Source organism: Peromyscus maniculatus, chromosome 6 (genome assembly GCF_049852395.1).
Source record: "Peromyscus maniculatus bairdii isolate BWxNUB_F1_BW_parent chromosome 6, HU_Pman_BW_mat_3.1, whole genome shotgun sequence".
Taxonomy (NCBI): Eukaryota; Metazoa; Chordata; class Mammalia; order Rodentia; family Cricetidae; genus Peromyscus; species Peromyscus maniculatus.
In genome coordinates this window covers 79163998-79186387 of record NC_134857.1, presented here as the reverse complement: position 1 = coordinate 79186387, position 22390 = coordinate 79163998, and the positions used below count along the sequence as shown (strand labels likewise).

At 41.2% G+C, this 22390-nt stretch overlaps 1 protein-coding gene and 1 long non-coding RNA gene across 7 annotated transcripts in view; one reads left to right on the top strand and one right to left on the bottom strand.

Moving 5' to 3' along the window:
- The window catches only part of LOC143273932 (2-Hydroxyacid oxidase 2-like), a 393436-nt gene that overhangs the window by 353744 nt on the left and 17302 nt on the right, over positions 1–22390 (top strand). Inside the window, exon 2 of one of the 5 annotated variants that reach the window (XM_076574712.1) lies at positions 18197–18234. The gene's annotated coding sequence lies outside the window, so the exon portion shown is untranslated. Of the gene's footprint in view, positions 1–16803; positions 16846–18121; positions 18235–21045; positions 21071–22390 lie in introns of those variants that run through there. The other 4 variants (XM_076574710.1, XM_076574711.1, XM_076574713.1 and 1 more) reach the window with 4 other exon arrangements.
- LOC121830259 (uncharacterized) overlaps positions 12862–22390 on the bottom strand; it is an 89092-nt gene continuing 79563 nt past the window's right edge. The window contains exons 2-4 of one of the 2 annotated variants that reach the window (XR_006073382.2): positions 17824–18453; positions 16568–16636; positions 12862–16383 (exon numbers count right to left, since the gene is read on the bottom strand). This is a non-coding gene — a long non-coding RNA (uncharacterized LOC121830259). The remainder of the gene's footprint in view (positions 16384–16567; positions 16637–17823; positions 18454–22390) is intronic. The other variant, XR_013052266.1, reaches the window with a different exon arrangement.

Sequence of the window (22390 nt, the reverse complement as noted above, 5' to 3'; positions counted from 1 at the left end):
ATGGTGTCTCTTCACAGCAATAGTAAACTCCAACTATGACAGAAGTTGGTACCAGGGACTGAGTGATTGCTGTGATAGTACTGACCATGACTTTGTTTGGAGTAATACTGACTTTGATACTTTGGGTTAGGAAAGCAGTGGAATATTTTAAGTGCTACTTGATTAGCCATACTAGTAGCAGGATGGACAACAGTGGTGCTTACTTTGATTTGATGAACTGTTGGGGGCTACCTCAAGAGGTTTCAGAGGAGAATTTTAGTGTGTTGCCTAGAGATCATTCTTGTGATATTTTGGTGAAGAAAGTCTGTCTTTTGCTCTTGTCTGAAGAGTTTGTCTGAGGCTAAAGTGAAGAGTTTTAGATTAATTCCTTTGGCAGAAGAAATCTCAAAACAGCATAGTATAGACTCTGTCATGTCGATATTAGTGGTAACTATAATGAAGATTTATAATGAAAAAGAGTAAGCTGAGCAAGGTAAATTACAAAATAAATATTTTGAGGAGAAAAAGAAACCAGGAAGTGGAATAGACCTAAATTCTGGGATCTAGGAGAAATTAAGAAATGGAATAAAGGGAGTGGTGACCTCAGGGCAAGATCCCCCTCCAGCTAAGTTTCCAACTTGTGGAAAGAAACTAAAGAAAAGCTTAGAGCCTGGTGTGGTGGAGCACAGTTTTAATTCCAGCACTGGGATGGAAGAGGCTGGCAGATCTTTGAGTCTGATGCCAGACTTATCTACAGAGTAATTTTCAAGATAGCAAATCCTAGGCAGTGGGAGACAAAAAGCTGGTGAAGATGTAATTGAATAAGGGGACCATGTTCCAAGCCCAGTAAGCAGCAGAACTTGGCAGCTTTGGTCACCTGTTTCTGGCTTTAGAGTTAAGAATAGAAGAAACAGGTTATGAAAATAGCCTCCATGCCTAAAAAAAAAAGCCACCAAGCATATGTCAAGGGTGTACCTGAATGAAGGCCTAGTAGAGAGGCCATTGAGTAAAGCTGTGAAGTTGAAGCCTGGATTGCCTTTGAGAACCCAAGTTGTTAAAGGTGCCAGAGTCGTGGGATACCTGCTGAGTGAAGCTGATAGCAGGAAGTAGAACTAGTCTAAGAGAAAATAGTGTTGCAGTCAACAAAGCTGAATGGAGTTCAATAGTTGAAGAGCTTTTCAGCATCAGACATGAAGATGCAGAGTTCGGAGTTTGTCCAGCTGGCTTTCAGTCTTGCTATGAGCTTCCTTACTGTGCTCCCTTCTCTGCATTTGGAATGGTAATGTATATTGAGTGCCATTATATATTGGAAATATGTGATCTGTTTTTTTTTTTAACTTTTATTTTAAAGGCGATTACAGTTAAGAGATTGCCATGCAGATATTTTGAACTTTGGACTTTTAAACATTGTTGACACTGTGAAAGTCTATAGAGACTTTTGAAGTTGTGCTAAATGAATTTTGCGTTATGGTATTGTTACAAGCCTTTGGGGCCAGGGAGTGGAGTGTGGTAGTTTGAAAGAAAATGACCCCAAAGGGAGTGGCACTATTAGGAATTGTGGGCTTGTTGGAGGAAGTATGTCACTGTGGGGCAGGCTTTGAGGTTTCCTATGTTCAGATACCACCAAATATCTCAGTTGACTTCCTGATGCCTGCAAGAAGTAGCACTCTCAGCTCCAGCACCCTGTCTGCCTGTGCACTACCATTCTCCCCATCATGATGATAATGAACTGAAACTCTAAAACTGTAAGCCAGCCCCAATTAAATTTTTTCTTTATAAAAGTTGCTGTGGTCATGGTGTCCTTTCACAGCAGTAGAAAACCCTAACTAAGAAAGTCCCCCATGGCCTGTGTAGGAGGGCATAAAATCAGCCTCACCTGGGACATGCCATTAACACACAAAGGGACACTTAGGCAGTCCCTATTCTCTAGGTAAATGAAACAATTTTTGCACAGCATACTTCCTACTTTCTAAAATTTCTTTGTATGATCCTTCCTCATGTGGATAGCATTTTTGGAGACCAAGGATCTTAGAGGTGCTTTTGTCATCTCTATATAGTTTTATTCGTGGAAGGCAGATCTCAGGCTGCAGACAAAGTTTAAACAGACAGACAGAATTCTCAGTTCCATCTAGCTATCCAGTCTGCCTTTTTCTCCTTTTTGTTTAGTTTGTGATCCAAGACCCACAGGATGGTTCCACCTGAATAGATTGTCTTTTCTGGTCTGTTAATCTTTCCAGGAAATAACTTTGCAGACACAGCGAAAAGTGTACTTATTAATGCCCTAGGTCTTTCTTCCTTTCTTTCTCTCATTTTTTAAAAAGTGTATGGGTGTTTTGTTTGGCTGTATGTCTCTGTATCATTGTGTACAGGGCCACAGAGGCCAGCAGAATGTATCAAATACTCTGGAACTGGGGTGTAGTTAATATACACAATGAGACTCATTTGGAGAACACTAATATTTCTTTCTCAAATGGGTACTCATTGCAGACAGCTTCTTGGTTAGAAGTTTGAGCCCTCTTGATCTCAATGCAGGGACCTTGCCTAGCTTGAAACTGTACAGATACTGTGTGTGCTGCTACAGTCTGTGAGTTCATATGTGCAGCAGCCCTTTTGTGTCTGGAGAACACTGTTTCCTTGGAGTCAACCATCACCTCTGGCCCTTACACTCTTTCTGCCTCCTCTTCTTCATAGGTCCCTGAGTACCGATGGGAGGGTTTGATAAGAACATTGCATTTATGACCGAGTGCGCCAATGTTTCTCACTCTTTGAACACTGTCTACTTGTGGGTCTCTGTGTAAGCTCCTTTTTACTGCAGAAGACACTTCTCTGATAATGGTTGAGTGAGGCACTGGTCTATGGGTCAGAGTGTCATAGACAGTCATTTTATTGCTACTTTTCCTTAGCAGAACAATAGTATTTGGTTTTCCCCTACACTCATGGCCTATCCAGCCTCATGTTCTTGGTCACCCTAGCAGTGTCAGGAGTGGGTTCCATCCCATGTAATGAGCCTTAAATCCAACCAGAGAGTGGTTGGTGACTCGTGGAACATTGGTTCTACTATTGCACCAGCATGTCTCACAGGCATGTTGCATCCAAGGTCACAGGGTTTGTAGCTGGGTGATGATTGTCTTTCTCTGTGGTGGCATGCACAGTGTCTTCTGGCACTATGAATCAAGTCAGTAGGGTGAAGCCAGTTCTGCAGTTGATCTACCTGCCTCCCTGGCCTGTATAGCTGGTGGGTTCCCAGGGAGAACCTGCTGGAGATGCAGGCAGGGATAATGATGTGAGTGATGGCAAGAGCTGTTGGAGGGGAAGATCTGCATGATCTGCTGGAGATGGGGCAGAGAGGGAGGGGAGGCCATAGCAGGTGGCCTGCTACAGAGTTGGGGGTAAGTGGGGGGTTTGATTTGGAGGAGAGCTTTAATTTCAAAAATAAAAAAAAACTATTATAAAAAAAAAGAAAGGCCGGGCGTTGGTGGCGCACGCCTTTAATCCCAGCACTCGGGAGGCAGAGCCAGGCGGATCTCTGTGAGTTCGAGGCCAGCCTGGGCTACCAAGTGAGTCCCAGGAAAGGCGCAAAGCTACACAGAGAAACCCTGTCTTGAAAAATCAAAAAAAAAAAAAAAAAAAAAAAAAAAGAAAGGTAGGAAACTAAAAGAGGAGCAATACAAACTAGCTTAGTGAGTGTGGAAGATCTCCTAAGGAGAGGACACCTTAAAAAATCAATTTGTAGGAATTAGCTTTACAATTGGGTGAGCTGTTCTCTGTAACTAGTGACTGGGAACTATTAAAATGAAGCCACAGTGAAGTCAGAGGACCCCTGAGAGTGGTAATATAAACAACTTTGGATAAGATTTTTTTCCTACAAACTACACCTACCCTATTGCCCAGCAATTTCACTCCTTCATTCATTATCATTTTTGTAAACAAAAACATGTTTACAGAAAGTTGGGCAAAGGGTATGTAGAGGCTTTATTCTGAATGACCATCCAACTAGAAACCATCCAAATTCCCAGGGCCAGGTGAAAGGATAAACAAATTTGAATGTCCTTCTTTACAGTAGGACAATACTAAGCAGTGAAAACACACTCATGCTAACAATGTGAGAGAATATCAAATGCATTGTGTTGAATGAATGAAGAAATACATAAAGAAATAAATATTTAAGGACTTTAAAGTCCTAGCATAGGTGGCTGTTCTGGCACTAGAACTTCAAACACTGATTCCCTGTGGGGATGGGAGAGTAGCTGGGATGAGACTAGGAAAGTATCTAAGATGATGTAATTGTCAAAACTGAACACTTAAAACATATAAATTATTTTCCAATGAAACCTGTTTGATTCAGGTAATAGGAGACAACAACTGTGCCCTCTTCCTCCTCCTCCCCCCTCTTCTTGTTTCCATGTTTCAGACCACAGTGGTGAGATATCATGCAGTCAGTCTTCACTGGGAAGACACCAGGGGACCAGGAGCAATGGGAGACCTGCAGTGTGTTATACCAACACACAATCTATGATTCTAGAATGTGGATTAATGAGCTTGTAGACAAAATACATGTGAAGCACTACTAATTTTGAAGCAATTCTCTACCCCAGGCCCTCATAATCAATTGATACTGAATTTAGGTTTGAAAGCTCATCACTTATCAATTCAAACCTAAGACACAAATACTAGGAGGAAGAAAGCAAGGTTTAACTGTGAGTGCTGCCAGCCCAGGGGGAGACAGACTGGTGTCTTACCTCCCCTTTCAAATATTGGGAGAGGAAGGGGAATTATGTAAGGACCAGAGAAAGAAGTAGAAAGGAGTGTTGCCCAGGGCTTAAGTGAGACAGTTTGTGGACAACTGGAGATGGTGAATGCCACACTGTGGTGATATTCCCTTATTGTGTGCATGGGACATTCTAGTTTCACATTGTGTGTGATTATTAAACAGAGTTCCTAGAATCAATTCAGAAAAACAAGCAAGATTGTCTTGGCTGGTAAAGGCCTTTTCTAGGACTGAAAATGAGAAAAATGGGGAGTAGAGCAAAATTCAGTTACTGGCAGCAGCCTCCTAGAGAGGAGCCAGGAAGCATGTCTCTTCTGAGTTCAGGGAACAGCCCTGTGGTGGTTTGAAAGAAAATGGCATCCAAAGGGAGTGGCACTATTAGGAGGTGTGGCCTTGTTGAAGGAAGTGTGTCACTGTAGGGGTGGGCCTTGAAGTCTCTTTTGCTCAAGCTTCCCTCAATGTGGCAGTCAGTTGACTCCATGTTGCTTGTAAGCTAAAATGTAGCACCACATCAGCCTGCACACCACCATGCTCCTGTCATGATGATAACGGACTGAATCTCTGAAACTGTAAGCAATCCATTCGAATTAAATGTTTTCTTGTCTCTTCACAGCAATGAAAACTCTAAGACAGATGTAGGTACGAGGAATGGGGTATTGCTGTGATAATCCTGGCCATGTGTTTGTTTGGAGGCATTTGGATTTTGGTACTTTGGGCTAGGAAAGCAGTGAATTGCTTTAAGCACTGCTTAATGAGCCATAGAAGTAGAAGCATGGAAGACAGAGGTGCTAAGAGTTATTTGAACTGTCAGGAACTCACTCAAGTGGTTTCAGAGGAAAAGAATTTTAGAATGTTGATTAGAGATCATTCTTGTGATATTTTGGTGAAGAAAGCGGCTGTCTTTTGCCCTTGTCTGAAGAGTCTGCCTGAGGCTGAAGTGAAGAGTTTTAGATTAATTTCATTGTCAGAATCCAAAAACAGCATAGTATAGACTCTGTCATGTCAATATTATTGGTAACTATAATGAAGATTTGTAATGAAAAGGAGCAAGCTGACAGGGTAAATTACAAAAAGTAAATTTTGAGAAGAAAAAGAGCACCAGGAAGTGGAATGGAGTTAAACCCTATGTTTAGGGAAAACTGGAATAAAGGGAGTGGTCACCTCCATGCAAGATCCCACACAGCTAAGTTTCCAACTTGTGGAAAGAAACTAAAGAAAAGTTTAGAGCCTGGTGTGGTGGGGCACAACTTTAATCCCAGCACTGGGAAGGCAGAGGCTGGGGTATCTCTTAGTCTGAGGCCAGCCTGGTTTACAGATCCAGTTTCGGGACAGTCAAACTTAGGCAGTGAAGGAAACCATCTATAGAACAGAAAGCTGGTAAATATGTAATTGAATGAGAGAGCCATATTCCAGCCTCAGCAACCTAGAGCACTTGTTAGCTTCGGCCACATGGTTCTGGCTTTAGAGTTAAGGATAAAAGAAAGGAGTTACAGAATAGAGATGCTGAGGCCAGACATGTGTTAGGGGCATTCCTAAATGGAGTAGAGAATCCATTGTGTGAAACTGTAAAGCTGAAGCCTGGATTGTCTTGGAGAACCCAAGATGTTAGAGGTATCATGGGATAACTGCAGAGAAGAGCTGCTAATAGGGAATAGAACCTGCTCAAAATAAAGAACTGCATGCACTCAACAAAGCTGAACAAAGCTGAACAGATCTGAAGAGCACTTTAACATCAGACATGGAGCTGCAGAGTTTGGAGTTTGCCCAGCTAGCTTTCAGTCTTGCTTTTGTCCAATATTTCCCCATGATGCTCCTTTCCATGTGTTTTGGAATGGTAATGTATATCATATACCATTATATGTTGGAAATATGTGAAATACTTTTTTATTTTTAGAGGGGGATTACAGTTAAGAGATTTCCATGCATCTCAGAAGAGACTTTGAAATTTTAACTTTTTAAAAAAATTTTTAATTTATTTTTTTATTTTTTAATTACACTCATGATATTCCTTAATTACACTCATGATATTAATTATATTTGTGGTATTCATTAATTACATTCACAGTATTCATTCAATGACTATATTTATGATATCCATTAATTACATTAATTATATTGATTTATTATAATCATGATGGTATGACCTGTTTGTGGGGCTTTTCCATCACACAAAACAGAACAAGGGAATCCATGGCTGATATGTAAAACTAAATTATATTGTAAAATAAAATAAAATAAAATAAAATAAAAAGAGATTCTGTACTTAGGAAATATTGCGCTATATTCCTTTCCTCTCCATTTTGAGATAACGTCTAATCTTTCTGTCTCTGTGAATTTGTATATTCTATATATTTCATGTAATACAATTCTATAGTATTTGTCCTTTTTTTGAATGTAGAAACATTTTATGTACAACTGTAGGGGAAATAATACACAGGTAGCTTGAACATAAAAGCAGGTATAATTGAAAAGTCCTGGGTTATTTGAAAGAGGAAAATATTCTCTCTGTAGAAAATAGTAGAAACTATAACATTTCCCAATAAGCCCTTTTAAGCCAAATAATAGCTGAATTATACATATAAATATTGATTAGATTTGGAATACAGAAGAGACCTATCTTCATCTGCTAAGAGAGCTGTTTTACTTAAGCTGTGTAAGTGAGATTCCTATTCACCTTCCCCTTTACTGTTTGATTTATGACAGACATTGTTCAACAAATGGTGCTGGCATAACTGGAAGTCAATATGTAAAAGATTGCAAATAGATCCATATCTGCCACCATGCACAAAACTCAAGTCCAAGTGGATCAAAGATCTCAACAAAAATCCAGTTACACTGAACTTGCTAGAAGAGAAAGTAGGAAGTACTCTTGAATGCATTGTCACAGGAGATCACTTCCTAAATATAACACCAGTAGCACAGACACTGAGAGCAACAATTAATAAATGGGACCTCTTGAAACTGAGAAGGTTTTGTAAGGCAAAAGACACAGTCAATAAGACAAAAAGACAGCCTACAGAATGGGAAAAGATCTTTACCAACTCCACATCTGACAGAGGACTGATCTCCAAAGTATATAAAGAACTCAAGAAACTGGACTTCAAAATACTGAATAATTCAATTAAAAAATGGGCTCCAGGCCTAAACAAAGAATTCTCAAAAGAATAATCACAACTGGCTGAAAGACATTTAAGGAAATGCTCAACATCCTTAATCATCAGAGAAATGCAAATCAAAATAACTCTGAGATACCACCTTACACCTGTCATTATGACTATGACCAAAAACACTAATGACAGTCTGTGTTGGAGAGGATGCAGAGCAAGGGGAATACTCCTCCACTGTTGGGGAATGCAAACTTGTACAACCACTGTGGAAATCAGTATGACGGTTTTTCAGAAAATTGGGAATTGATCTACCTCATAGACCCAGCCATACCACTCTTGGGCTTATACCCAAGGAATGCTTAATCATACCACAAAGATACATGCTCAACTGTGTTCATAGCAACATTATTCATAATAGCCAAAACCTGGAGACAACCTAAATGCCCCTCAACTGAAGAATGGATTAAGAAAATATGGTACATATACACAATGGAGTACTACTCAGCAGAGAAAAACAATGACATCATGCAATTTGTAGGCAAATGGATGGAACTAGAAAATATCATCCTGAGTGAGGTAACCCAGACTCAGAAGGACAAACATGGTATGTACTCACTCATAAGTGGATACTAGGAATAAAGCAAAGGATAACCAGACTGCAACCCACAGATCCAGGGAGGCTACTAAGCAGAGGGAGACCCTAAGATGAGTGTGGCTTATAATAAATTTTGGTTTTGCCCAATCACTGGGCAAGCTTTAGTGAAACATTTCACTATTAGGATAAGAATTTGTTATGTATCAAGCTGATGAAAGAAAATGCTGGCTGTACTTTCAGGAGGGGGAGCTAAAATCTTTTTAGATTATGGAACTTTGGACTTTGAAATAACTTTGAGACTATTATTGACAATGGGACTTTTGAAGTTGGACTAAGTGCATTTTGCATTATGATATGGCTATAAGCCTTTGGGGCCAGGGAGTGGAATGTGGTGGTTAAAATGCAAATGGCCCCCAAAATGGAATGGCATTATTAGGAAGTATGGCCTTGTTGGAGGAAGAGTGTCACTGTAGGGGTGGGCTTTGAGGTCTCTTTTGCTCAAGCTCCATCAGTGTGACAGTCACTGCCTGCCTGCCACCATGTTTCTGTCATGATGATAATGAACTGAATCTCTGAAAGTGTAAGGGTGCCACCCCAATTACATGTTTTCTTTATAGGAGTTGCCATAGTTATGGTGTCTCTTCACAGCAATGAAAAGCCCTGAGCATATATAGAGAATTTTGGGAGGAAAACTTTTAGATGCAGTTGTCAAGGGTTAGAAGCACAGTTCTAGGCAGGTGATTTTCAGAGCCAACAAGGGCTTTGAATATCAAATGGACTCACAGGCTTATCTATTTGAACACTTGGTCCCCAGTGGGTGGCGCTATTTGGGAAAGCAGTGGAGCCTATAGGAGGTAGAACCTTGCTGGAAGAAATGGATGACTGGGGTGAGCCTGGCCCCACTTCCTGTTCACTTTCTGCTTCCTGACTGTGGCTGCAGCAAGATCAACTGGCTGCCTGCTCCTGATGCTGTGCCTTCCTCACCATGTTGGAATGGATTCCTTTGAACTGTAAACCAAAATAAACCCACTCTCCCTTCCTTCCTTCCTTCCTTCCTTCCTTCCTTCCTTCCTTCCTTCCTTCCTTCCTTCCTTCCTCCTTTTCTTCCTTTGTTGGTTTAGCTGGTTATTTTATCATACTAATAAGAAGTATTAGTATGATAAACCCCAAGTGGGGTTGGGGATTTAGCATGGGTTTGGAGATTAGCTCAGTAGTAGAGCACTTGCCTAGCAAGCACAAGGCCCTGGGTTTGGTCCAAAGCTTAAAAAAAAGAAAAGAAAGAAAGAAAGAAAGAAAGAGAAAGAAAGAAGGAAGGAAGGAAGGAAAGAAAGAAAGAAAGAAAAGAAAAGCAGGCCTGATGAACCCACTCTGAGAGAGCTTTCTCATCACTCAGAAACTGTGGGACCACGCGAGAAGTAAATACTACCTTGTATGGGCATGATATTGGAAGCCTCATTGAACTCTTAGGACTTAAAAAAGTAACTCTTGAGTTATGGTTTGGATCTGAAGGACCTTAGACAGTGATTTGAATGTTTGCTTCCTGGCTGGTAGCACTATTTTGTAGACTATGGAATCTTTAGGAGGCAAAGCATGGCTGATGGGCAGAGCTCACTAGGGAAGGATCTCCCTGTAGCATTCTTTCTGTTTCCTGGCCTTCCATGATATTAATCATAGGCTTTCACTATTATTGACGGAATCCCTCAAATCCATGAACTAATCTTTCCTCCTTTAAGTTTCTGGTTAGGTAACTTGGTCATATTGGCATAAAAGTATCTAATGTGCCCTGCTTGAAGCTGATTTTTACCAGCATGGCCTGGTGTGATTGCTTGGAGTTGGCCCCTTGGATCTGCTGAGGTCTTTACAGATGCCAGAAATGTAAGCATCAGCAATCCAACAACAAAAGATATCTTGGGTTTGCATTCAATCTGCCATAATGTTCAGTGGGACCATGGTAAAAGAGGGTAAGAGGAGGGAGAGATGCCAAATGGAGATAGGAGTTAAAATTCTGCCATTCTATCTGTTTCCCTAAGAATTCTATTTTAATATCCACTCCCTGATCTGTATTCCTCCTCGGTGCTTGGCTGGGCAATGAGACTCAAGAAGGAAAGAAACATGATTCTTGGCCTTAAGGAACTACAAATCCAGACAGTTGTGATGGACCATCTAGAATATGGCCCATGAAGTTATGGGGGAAGAGACAGCTCTTTCCACAGCTTCTTAGGTAGAGAGACACATCAACTGAGACTCAGCTATAGGTAGGAGAAACAAGAAGAACAAATACAAGGTACAAAGGCATGAAGTCAATGTGCTTTGGTGCAGAGAGAGGCAAAAGTTTCCCCTGAATCGCTAGCTCTTTCCGAAAGACACACTATCCCTTAGAGTTTCTTATCATCTCACCCATAGTATTTGGATCCCCAAAGATTCTCAGTTCCACAGATTTGAGGCTTTTGCTGAGTCTGTTGACATTGTAGCTTGTAGAGAAACAAGGCTTCCTGAGCTCGGCTTAGGAGCAAATGACTAGTGCTTGTGGTTGATATATTGTCACCTCAATAAACTTATCTGGGGATCAGAGAACAGAACAGCCATAATATTAAACATAGAGGTCAGACCATGGTAGCACACGCCTTTAATCCTAGCATTCCAGAGGCAGAGATCAATCCAGATCTCTGTGAGTTCAAAGCCACACTGGAAACAGCCAGGCATGGTGACTCACACCTTTAATCCCAGGAAGTGATGGCAGAAAGGTATATAAGGATCTAGGGCTGGTTAAGCTTTTAGGCTTTTGAGCAGTTCAGCTGAGATCCATTTAGATGAGGACACAGAGGCTTTCAGTATGAGGAAACAGGATCAGCTGAGGAATTGGCAAGGTAGGTGGGGCTTGTTCTGCTTCTCTGATCTTCCAGCATTCACCCCAATACCTGGCTCCAGGCTTGTTTTTATTAACAAGAACTTTTGAGAATCCTGCTACATGTGCTAGGAGCAGAAAATAGTGTTCAGTTGCTATGAAAGCATCGCCAAAATGACTGCTTCTTTAGCCAGTGACTTCCCAGAAGCACTCTTTCTCTGTGTGATCTCCCATAGGAAACTCTCTGTTGTGTTAAGTAAAAATGTAATATTTAAATGCAGCCCTAGAGCCGTATTACCTGGATTTGTAGCCCCAGCTATGTGGTTAGTTACCTGACTTTGAACAACTTAGTTTTTATTGTGTGTATCATTCTCCTTACATATGAAATGGTGATAATGACTTTTACCTCATGATTTAATACATGCTAAAGCCCTGGAAGATTTGCTAGATCAATCAATGTTCTATAAATGTTGTTATTATTACTGATGATATAGTAACCTAATACAATGGGTTCACCTCTTGGTGGGTGTGAAGTTTATTACCACAATCAGGATGTAGAAAGAATGAAGAAAAGTGTGTTCCCTCAAGTGAATGAGAAGAGAGCTGGGGCTAATTCCCAAAGCAATGTCTCTAAGCACAGAAAGCAAAGGAGCAAAGTCATGTCTTCATATGGTACAGACTTGGCACACTCAAAGGAGAGCACATTCTTGAGTACACTCAGGTCAAAGTCCTTCCTGCACAGCGCATGTTCAAACATGATGACCAAGCATGCCTCTGGGCAGGGAATTTAGTATTATGTTGAGTAAAACTTACTGTAGGTTACCAAAGGCTTGGATTGACTGAATGATTCAAGATGTTCCTTGTAGGTTTCCACAGAAGGGTGCATCTAAAACAACTAAAACAACAAAAACATCAAAGGCATGTTAATAGTCATGTAAAGGTGCAACAGCACCCTTTGTAAAGATTGGCTCTAGAAGTTATCTGACTAGCGACCAAAGAAATCCCCCATGACATTCCCTTCCTCAGACCTCAGGGCCTTAGAGATAGTGGTAATTCCAGAATCACTTAATGTGAATAGGGCACTGTCATGACCTTTTTAAAAAAGTGAAATTCTCTTATTAATAAAGTGCGCTAGCAGCCCCTAGAATCAACTAAGCAGGGCTCATAGAGGCTCATAGAGACTGATGAGGCAGCCACAGAGCCTGCATAGGTCTGTGCAAGGCCTTCTGCGTAGATGCTGTGGTTAATGTTTACCTGGGGGTTTTGTTGGACTCCTAACAGTGGCAGTGGGATTGTCTGTGACTCTTTTGTGTGCTCATGGGACCCTTTTCCTCCTACTGGATTGCTTCATCCAGCCTGGACATGAGGGTTTGTGCTTGGTCTTATTGTATCTTGTTATGATGTGTTTGGTTGATATCCTTGAGAGGCCTGCTCCTTTCTGAAGAGAAACCAAAGAGCTGTAGATCTGGGGGATGGAGGAGGTGGGGTGAGTACTGGGAGAAGGGGAGGGAGGGGAGGCTGCAGTCAAGATGTATTGTATGACAGAAGAATAAAGAAAAAGAAACAATAAAGTGCGATAGACTTTACTATCACCAACAATAATGTACAAAAGCATTTCTTGGACTCCGTTAGCGATTATTTTACAGGAAAATTCTCTACATGTAAATATGTCACACTTAGAATCAGTCAAATGAACACTGCTAATTTAAGTAACACAGACAATTTAGGTTTAATGCCCTAGAGAATCCAGGATAATTATTCTGAAAAACACCACTGCTTTTGTGAGTGGCTATTAAAGACAGGATGTCTGTTTTCAAATAATTCCAAGATGAGTTTGAATTTCATCAGCAGCATTAATGTGAAATAAACACAAAAGGGGGAAAATGCAGAACAGAATAGATCACTCCTTGATCAACTGGGACAGTGTCTAAAGAAATGTAGATATGGAGTACAACTTTAACTAAAAATCCCACTTCTGATGAGCAGAATTGGCCCAAGAATTTTCATCACTAAGTTCCCCAAGGTGCTAATTTTCTAATCAAATACTCATGGGCTCCCACCCCAACACTGAGACAAGATCCTTCTGATGGAATCAGACCAAAACCCATCTTCCTTAATCCATAAAATTTTATAATTATCTTGTAAAAATTAAACAAAACTTTCCTCTGGGGAACCTTCATGTTGATGCAGGTCCACAGTATGGAGACAGACACCACCCAGTTTCCAAAACCTTTAATTGTCAACAGCCAAGATGCAGATTTTTCTCAATCTCCCAGGATTCATAGCCACATGTGCCCCCAACCAACCCCTGCTTTAGCACAAAGATATTCTTCAGTCTTCCAGTACTTCAATTGAAGGCATCTGGCACCGAGATTTCCTTTAATCCCCCAGACCTCTGATTGCTGTAGCTTCTCCGACTTATGCTGAACCCCTCGGTGTATCTCCAGCACAGATCCTTCTCTACAACCCCAGAACCCTACCCACAGATAACTTTGAACCAAAGGTTCAGAGCGGCCACTACACTCAACACGTTAGTAGGAGTGCAGTCAGGCACCAAGAGGCAACTCCTCCCATCTATCCATGGCTTGCTTCTGTCAACAAAGTAAAGTCAACCCAGGACAAAATGCCATTGCCCACTGATTCTGCTGTTGGCAGGCAAAATAGCCACAAGCCTTCAAGGGGGAAGTCCCAACTGGGTGACCAATTTTGTAGCTGAAACAGGTTTGCCTCTTGATAAGTCCAAAGTTGATACGTTCAACAAGGGCCAGAGCATACGGGGCTGAACCTCAGAGTATCTGCCTCATTGCCAATAGTACTAGCTCTCATTTAAGGAACATTTTCCTGCTACCTAGCACAGTATGGGGCCTCTCCCTACCCTCTCATTACTGAGCTGTCAGACAGTCTGGTGTCTGCACCGAATTCTCAATACAAGGTGGAGGTAGGAAGTATGTTGCTGCTTCTCAATAAAACAACTTTCTTTCCTGCCCCAGACATTGTCTCCTGCCATTAATTTGCATTTAATTGAGTTTGATCCTGAATCCTCATGCACCTTTTGATAAACACAGACTAGCTCCAAGATGTCAATGGCTTTCACGTCAATGGGTTTTGGATAGTGGATCCACAATACCTCGTTGTGGATGCCCACACTCATTACCAGAGTCTTGATCTCCTGTTCTCTAGAACCTGGCTTTTTCTGTGATTTGAGGAAGGATCAGTACCTGGTCCAGATGCTTCATTTCTTTCCAGTCTGTTCTGGCCTATGTAGTGAACTCAGCAGCTAGAGGATACTTTTGACTCTATAAAATAAGGATTAAATAGTGCAATCTATAACAAAAGTCATTGTTCTGTCCCAAGATCTCCAGCAGTCCTTTAGGCCTTCTCCCCATATGTCCTTGTAACTCATGCCGTGCCTCTGGCCCTACCCATAGCATAGTGACTGCTGAAGGTTCATAGCTCGTAATGGGATCAGAAATGTGCAAACTTCTTTTGAAGTGATGTAGCCCTATCCATGACTGATTTTAGTCACTGAAGGGTGACATCAGCCTGATTGTCATCAGAGGTCAAGTGTCATGCTAAGCCTTATGGTCTTCAGGCATGCATAACCAAGTCCAGGGTTCATCCTGACTTGCAAAACTATCTCAAGCGAGACACATCCCAGAGCAGAAGCAGAAGGATCATGAGGACCAGGCCCCTCATCCATATTTATTGAATTGCACAGGACTCCAGCATTTTTTTGGAATGGCAACTGCTTCCTGGCTGAATCAAAACTGCTTGGGATGGCATCTCATTTTCATGACCCAAACTGAACAGGCATGTTGTTCTATGGGTAGCAATGGCCACCTGAAAAAGACAAACACCCCTTCTCAGTTGCCTTCTGAGTGTACTTGAATTCCTATTGTCTCTGTCTGTAGAAGCCAGATGGGTCCAAGACTGGCCTGTTTTACCATGAACCAATTCTCTAGAACTTAAGAGATGCTGTCAAGCCTCCACCTCAAATGGCTCTATCTGTGACCTTATATCTATCCATTAAGATTAATTCCCTTAGGTGGGAATTAATTCCCTTAGGTGGGGGCATTGTATACTGATATAAAATGTCCCACCTTGGAAGTTCCTTGGTTCAGTTTAATGAACCTATTAAAAAAAGGAGCTGGGATGGTAACTACTTCAAATTTGAGAGTCTCCTATGAGAACTTTCTCTTCTCTATCTGCTACAGGCACTTACATACATCATCTCATTTGCTTCTTATGCTGGTTAGATTTTTTTTCAACTTGATACAAGTTAGAGTCATCTGAGAAGAGGGACTCAATTGAGAAAACATCTCTATTAGGTTGGCCTCTAGGCAAGGCTGTGTGGGCATTTTCTTGATTAATGATTGAGGTAGGAGGACCCAACCCACTGAGGACAGTGCCACCCCAGGACATAATTCTGTGCTGTATAAAACAACAACAACAACAACAACAACAACAACAACAACAAATCAGGCTGAGCAAGCCATAAGGAGCAAGCCAGTAAGCAGCACGTCTCTGTGGCCTCTGCTTCATTTCCTGTCTCCAGGTTCCTGCCTTAGCCTCCCTAAGTTATGGATTTTAATTTGGTAAGCCAGAATAAACACTTTCCTCTCCACAGTAAACAGAAAACACACTAGGATACTTCTCATTGTAATGTAAGAGATGTTGTGAAGAAATGGGACACAAAGAATGTTACATAATGTGTAGAGGTTAATAAATATGTGACATAGATTGAAGATTAAGATTCATCTTCCCAGCTTGGAGAGAAGGCTCAAAGGTCGAGAGCACTGGCTGGCTGGTCTTCCAGAAGTCGCATGGTGGCTCACAGTCATCTATAATGAGATCTGGTGCCCTCTTCTGGCATACAGGCATACATGCAGGCAAAATAAATAAGTCTTTTTTTTTTTTTTTTTTTTTTTTTTTTTTAAAAAAAAAAAAAAGAATCTTCTTCCCTGAGCTGCTTTCTGGAACAGTGAAGTGTGGTCCAAGATGTAATGGAAGATGTCAATCAAAATACTGCATGCAGTCCAGGTGATGTCAGAGCTGACTGCCGGCATACCCCAGAGTTGTTCACAAAGGCCTGAAATTGCCGAGGAAAAGACATTCCCAGATTAACAACAGGCTGCTTTGAAAGCATTTTTAAGATAGTATTGCCATCTAGTGGTCAGAAAACTATCATCGCCCCTTCTAAGGAGATAAAGGAGAAAGCAGATAAAGTAGAGAAAGTTTGGGAAAGCCAGCAGGAAATTATTCTTTTCACTCACACTGTAGACACTAGAGGAGGGTCAGGTCTCACTGCCATGACCATCAGGAGATCTTGACGTTTTGCTTGCCTGTGTGTGGGAACAAGGTAGGTTTAGCTTCTAACTCTGCTCATTAGTGTTTGTTTTGTCCCGTTTTTCATTGCTATGACAACACAGCTGACAAAAGCGACTTGAAGAAGGGAGGGTGTGTTTGGCTCATTGTTTACAGGGGTCACAGTCCATTATGGTGACAGAGAAGGTGGCTGGTCACACTAGATCCACAGTCAGGAAACCAAAAGGTGAGGTGAATGCTGGTTCCCGCCCCCGCCGTCCCCTCCCTGCTTTCTCTTTTGTTTTGTTTTTGGCTTGTTTCGTTTGGTTTTATTCTGTTTTGCTTTCTTTGGTTGGAATAGGGATTTACAATGTCATCATGCAATCCTTGAACTCTCTTTGTAGCCCAGGCTAGCCTTGAACATCTGACAAACTACCTGCCTTGGCCATTGGAATACCTACATTGTAGGCATGAGACACTACATCCAACTTGTCTTCTCTTTTTTTTATTGAGTCTGGGGTCACAGCCCTCCAACTTTCTGGCCAGATCTGCTCATCTCACTTAAACTTCTCTGGAAGCACCCTTATACATACACATCCAGAAAGGCATTGCCCAGGATATCCTAAATCCCATCAAGCTGATGGTCAAGATTAACCCTCACACTGGTAGATGGATTTGAGCAGGTTAATTAACCTCACTCATTATTCTGAGAAATGGGGGAAATGATGTCTAACCATGTATCTGGTGAGGTGATCAAATAAAATACTTCATGAAATCAAATAAGATATTTCATGGAGTCAAATAAGATATTTTATGGAATGTGTCTGGTGTAATGTAATGACTTAAAGTGTTTAGTGCTGCTGTAATACAAAAACAACTGATAACAGCTGGGGTAGAAGAAGAGAGGGAGAACCTGGGCAATCAATAAATTAGTCATCTTGAATGAACCCCACAGGACTGTTCTGCCCTGAGAATCAGTCCTTTTTTTTATGCTTACAGTTTCATTTCCTCTTCCAATCCATCATCCTACTTTACTGAATCATGTTGTCCTCAAAAATATTAATAGTCTTCCTGTTTCCTGCATGAATTTGATTGTCTGGTTCAGTATGTAGAGATCAACATTGTTCTTATGCTGCTGTCCTGTCTGGGATCCTCACTACCTTCCTGGTGGTAGGAAGCCATTATCTGCTCTTCTGTCTATTATTTCAAGTGATTATCTGCTTACCAGCTCCCAGGCAAAGGTCTCCTTTTTCCAGTGCAGGCTGTAAAAAAGTCTCTCCCTGAAATCACTCCTATCCATCCATTAACCGTCTTTATGAACAGGTGGCTTGAAAGCAAATAAGCAACTGCTTTATTTCAAAATTTAACCTTACAACAAATTTCAGGATCCTTGTAACATTTTGTAAACAACTAGTTTTGGGAGCAAACATTACAAAACCACTCAAGTTCATGTCAAAGCTAACTTTGATCTGCACTAGTTGCTTAGTACTTCCCTGATAACTGTTTCACCAAAAGGTTAATATTTATCCTTGAATATCCTTTATCCTTGCAGTGGGCCATGAGCCACTGTACCAGGCTTTGCATGCCTGCCTCTAACCTACCACTATTCCTGGTTATTGGAAGACCTTTGAGTCAGGTTTGTCTTGGGTTATTGTCTATATGCTTGGAACCTGGGGAGAAGATGATGTAGCAAGTGTGGTCTTACCTAGGATAGGCATTTGTGGGAGGCATAGTGATAGCTTGGCAAGGAGGATAACAGGGAGATAGGTGGCAGGGGCCATTGAGGCATTACCTGAGGAAGCTGTAGTTTCAAAGAGTCTGCAGGCAGGAAAGGTTCAGTCCCGTGAATTTAAACCTGGAAATGGTAGAATGTGTATGTATCCCTACGGGAAAAATCCATCAAAATATGTTCATATAAAAGAGCTCTGAGAACCCATGAGGTCCTTGCACATAGATGTGCTTATTACATAGAGCATTGGCCACAGCAAGAAGAATACAGTGACAGGTCTCCTATTTATTAGAAGCAATGTGGTTAATAATTTTTAAAATAATAAATAAACTTGTGTTGTTTACTTGGAGATACTTGATCCTTTGGAAGTGGGTATGAGTTCCCTTCAGAAGACTGGCTTCTTAGGATCATGATCAGCCCCCAGATGTATCTACAGATCAATCTGGGAAGGACTGAAAAGAACAGGAACCAAGACAGGATGAAATTGGCATATAGATAGCCAATAGTTGAATGGAATAGATGAATCAGGAAACAGATAAAAAGGAAAGGGGTTTTCATGTTCTATATCCTCCCAGAATGCAAATCTCCCAAAGCCTTTACTGGGAACCACTCTGTTATTCTGCATTTCACTAAGTAGTTCCATTCTTATGAGAACCATGGGGTAGATACTGATGTCCTGATTTTTTAACTCAGTAACTACTGGAGCTTGACAAGTGATAGTGGGTACCACCTGAGGTCTGCATAGAGAAGCAATGGAGATTCTCCCCATATTTCCAGTAGCTTTCCCTAGGAAAACATTCATATTAATTTCTAAATTGTCCTAGTAAACTGAGAATGAAATACCAACTCCCAACTTTAACTTTGACAGTAAGTGCCTTGAGACCTGAGACTGAAAAACTACAACTTTTCAGTTAATCTCCAGTATTTAGGATAGCACCTAGATATCTTGTTAAAGCTAGTTGCTGTTGTAAAAACATATCCTGAAACATCAGTGAGTTAACATAAAAATGTACATGTACAATTAATACATATTTGTTCATTTAAGTCGTCTCACATACAAGGTTAGCCCTTTCCAAATAGAGATTTGGAAACCCAAGCTGCCTTTATCTCACAGCTCTGGCTTTTGGAAGATGGGGCCTCTGCATGGCTGTAGCAGCAGAAAAGAAGTGTCCTAAATCTTACCAGCGAACTAGCACCTGCCATATCCATACCGAGCCTGTTGGGCAGAACTAGTTTTATAATTCCAACTATCCTTAAACAACTACGAAATGTTACTAGTCTAGGGAGCAGTAGGTGGTACAGATATGCTAGTGGAATATTGTATGCATCGTGTGACACCCTGGGGATGAATGCCAGATGTAAAAACAAAAGTCACTTGTACCTCACTCATAGTCTGAAGGTCATTTCCTGCATTGTGTTTTGACTACATGCCACAGTGTGAAGTTGGGAATGGAACAGCATCATGTTGGCAGTCAGGTTTAGATTTTGGTGCATTTGGGATTTCTAACTCCTCAGCCTATGATGAACAGAAAAAGAACCATTTGTGTAACCTCTGTCTGTTTGCACACTCTACCCTGAGTAAATAGAGGCAAGACAGTGATCTCAGGGGGTCACTCATGGTGATACCTTTCCCAATGGATTGAATTGTGAGAATTGACCAAGTCCACCCTGTGCTACACAGCTGGTGAGGTGTTTCCTCCACCCACCATTGAATGTGGCTTCAAGGGCACCAGGAGCAAACCAGTTTTTAAAATCTGCAATTGAACTCTTACATGCACTCTGTATTGTGAGCATCAAATGCTGTAACTTATGGAAGAATGTTTTGTAAGGTGTTGAGATGGAGCTGGATGAGTGTTTTGTTTAGTTGGTGGTATGGCTGCTTGCTTCTTGCTTATCTGGCAGCCTTCTACTTTGTGGTAGACTTGTGATGTTGCCAGGTGAAGTGAAATGCTGTACATGACCATGACATTTCAAATATCGAAGGTACTTGCCAACTCTTTCATTCTAGAAACCACTTTTGACAACAGATATTTTCTTCTTTTCAGTGATTAGTAGCTAGGTATAGAATTCAAAACAAGCTACAAGATGTGATTCTGTATGAAGTCTTTTAATCTTTCCCTCACTTGTGAAATGGATAGTATTTTATTGTGGGGATGACAAAAAGAATTAAAACATTAGTGGACTTAAGCCACTCACACAGTGTGTTGAGTGTCGTGGAGCACTAGACAAATGGTTGCAATGTGTTGTCATCATCATCATCATTATTATTGTTATTGTTATTATAAAGGAACCATCATATTGTTCCAAACATGCATAATAAAGTTATCTCATGGGTTAACTGTATCAGGAAATCCTTCAATCTTCCAAAACACTCTATCAGTGTCTCTAACTCCTATAGAAAGCAAGCAATTATCAACACAGCTGGGCAGCAACACTCTACTTGGGAGTAATTCCTTTGGAGCTCAGAGCATAGTTTTCCCATAGACAAAATGATATTAAAGTAGTAATTGGATTCTAAGTGACAGAAAACACCCCCTTGACTAACAAAGTTTCTGAAAATTGGCATAGTCACAATGCAAAATACTACAAAGCAATGTTGTTGTGTTGGTGGTCATTATTCAACACAGCAAAGTATAAAAAATTATTTTATACATAATTTCTTTTATTTATCATGAATGTTGTTTACGGAGAACAGCGATCTTAATTGCTGACACTACGGAGGGAAGGAGAATTTAGTAGAAAGGTAAGGAATGCCAAGATGCTTTGGAGAGTGCGTTCAAGGGCTCTGGGATGAGCGTGTCCCAGAGCTGTGATACACAAGCCCCTAGAGTAGAACAGAAGCATGAATCAGTGCCTTGTACAGGTGCAGAGAAAGTTCAGAAGCACCCAAATAGCACACTCTCCATGGCAGCACACGGTCACAGGATAAGAAAGGAAGTGACATTACAGGGAAGGAGTACAAGACAATGAGAAGTTGAGGGTCACTGGGGTGAAGGGGAGAAATCACTGCCTTATGAAATAAATGAATGATCATCATGGCCCAAAAGGGTCCTGTGCCTTTAACATGATGTCCCAGAGATTTGACCAGAATTGTTTCTAGGCTGACTGAAGTGGCTGATCAATTCTTGCAGCCTCTGACCAAACACATACTTTGATCCCCCGCTCTCAAACAAATGTGACACCTGTGCTAGTCCACTCCTTCTCTGTTATAGCTCTGAGGGCAGACCTGTTATTTATCCAGTCCTTCTCCTGTTAGATACCTCTCCTATTATGCTTGTCCTCTGCCTAATCCTCGGGCTATTATCCATTGTGATCCTGTGATCCACACTGTTTGCCTTAGGGATCAAGCCCTCAGTCATAGGGCCCTTATGCTTGAAAGCATGCAGAGCCCCATAATGCTATAATCTCCCTAAATAAGTCAGCCATGAATTTATTGCTGCTTTTTAAAAAAAACAATTGCTGAGGTTAAAGGCTTTAAAGGTTATCCTGCCTTTTGCAACATCAATCCTTGAGGTTGGAACAGAGTTTTAGTCAACCTTGGGCCCTATAATCTTCCAAACTGTGGCCTTTTTCTTATCTTTGACATTCCAAATCTTGGCCTAAATTCCAAGAGACCTTAAAGGACACATCCTGAATCACCAAAGAAGCCTACAGTGAGGCAAACTGTTCCTCTCCTCCCCTGTGTCTCCCAGTACCCCCATGATTCTTGCTTTGTTCCCCACAGAGAACCCCAGAGTTTTCCAAACAAATGCAAAATCCTATACTCCAGAGTTTCTCAAGTAAAAGCAACATGCAGCCTATAAAATCTTCATAGGAAAACAATGAATTGTCTAGGATAATTGACTCAGCTTTGATTATCACTCTGAATAAAACAAGCTCTTCTTCAACAGGACAGTCAGCTCCAGGTTTACATCTTGCGTCAGGGATCAGAGTTTGAACAGTAGACCACACAGCAGATACCCTGAACGTCCTTGCTCTTGGATTATCATAACGTCATTAATTTCTGAATGGTTTCTTTCTAATTTTCAATCCTGAAGGATGTTGAAGAAGCTCGAGGAGATAC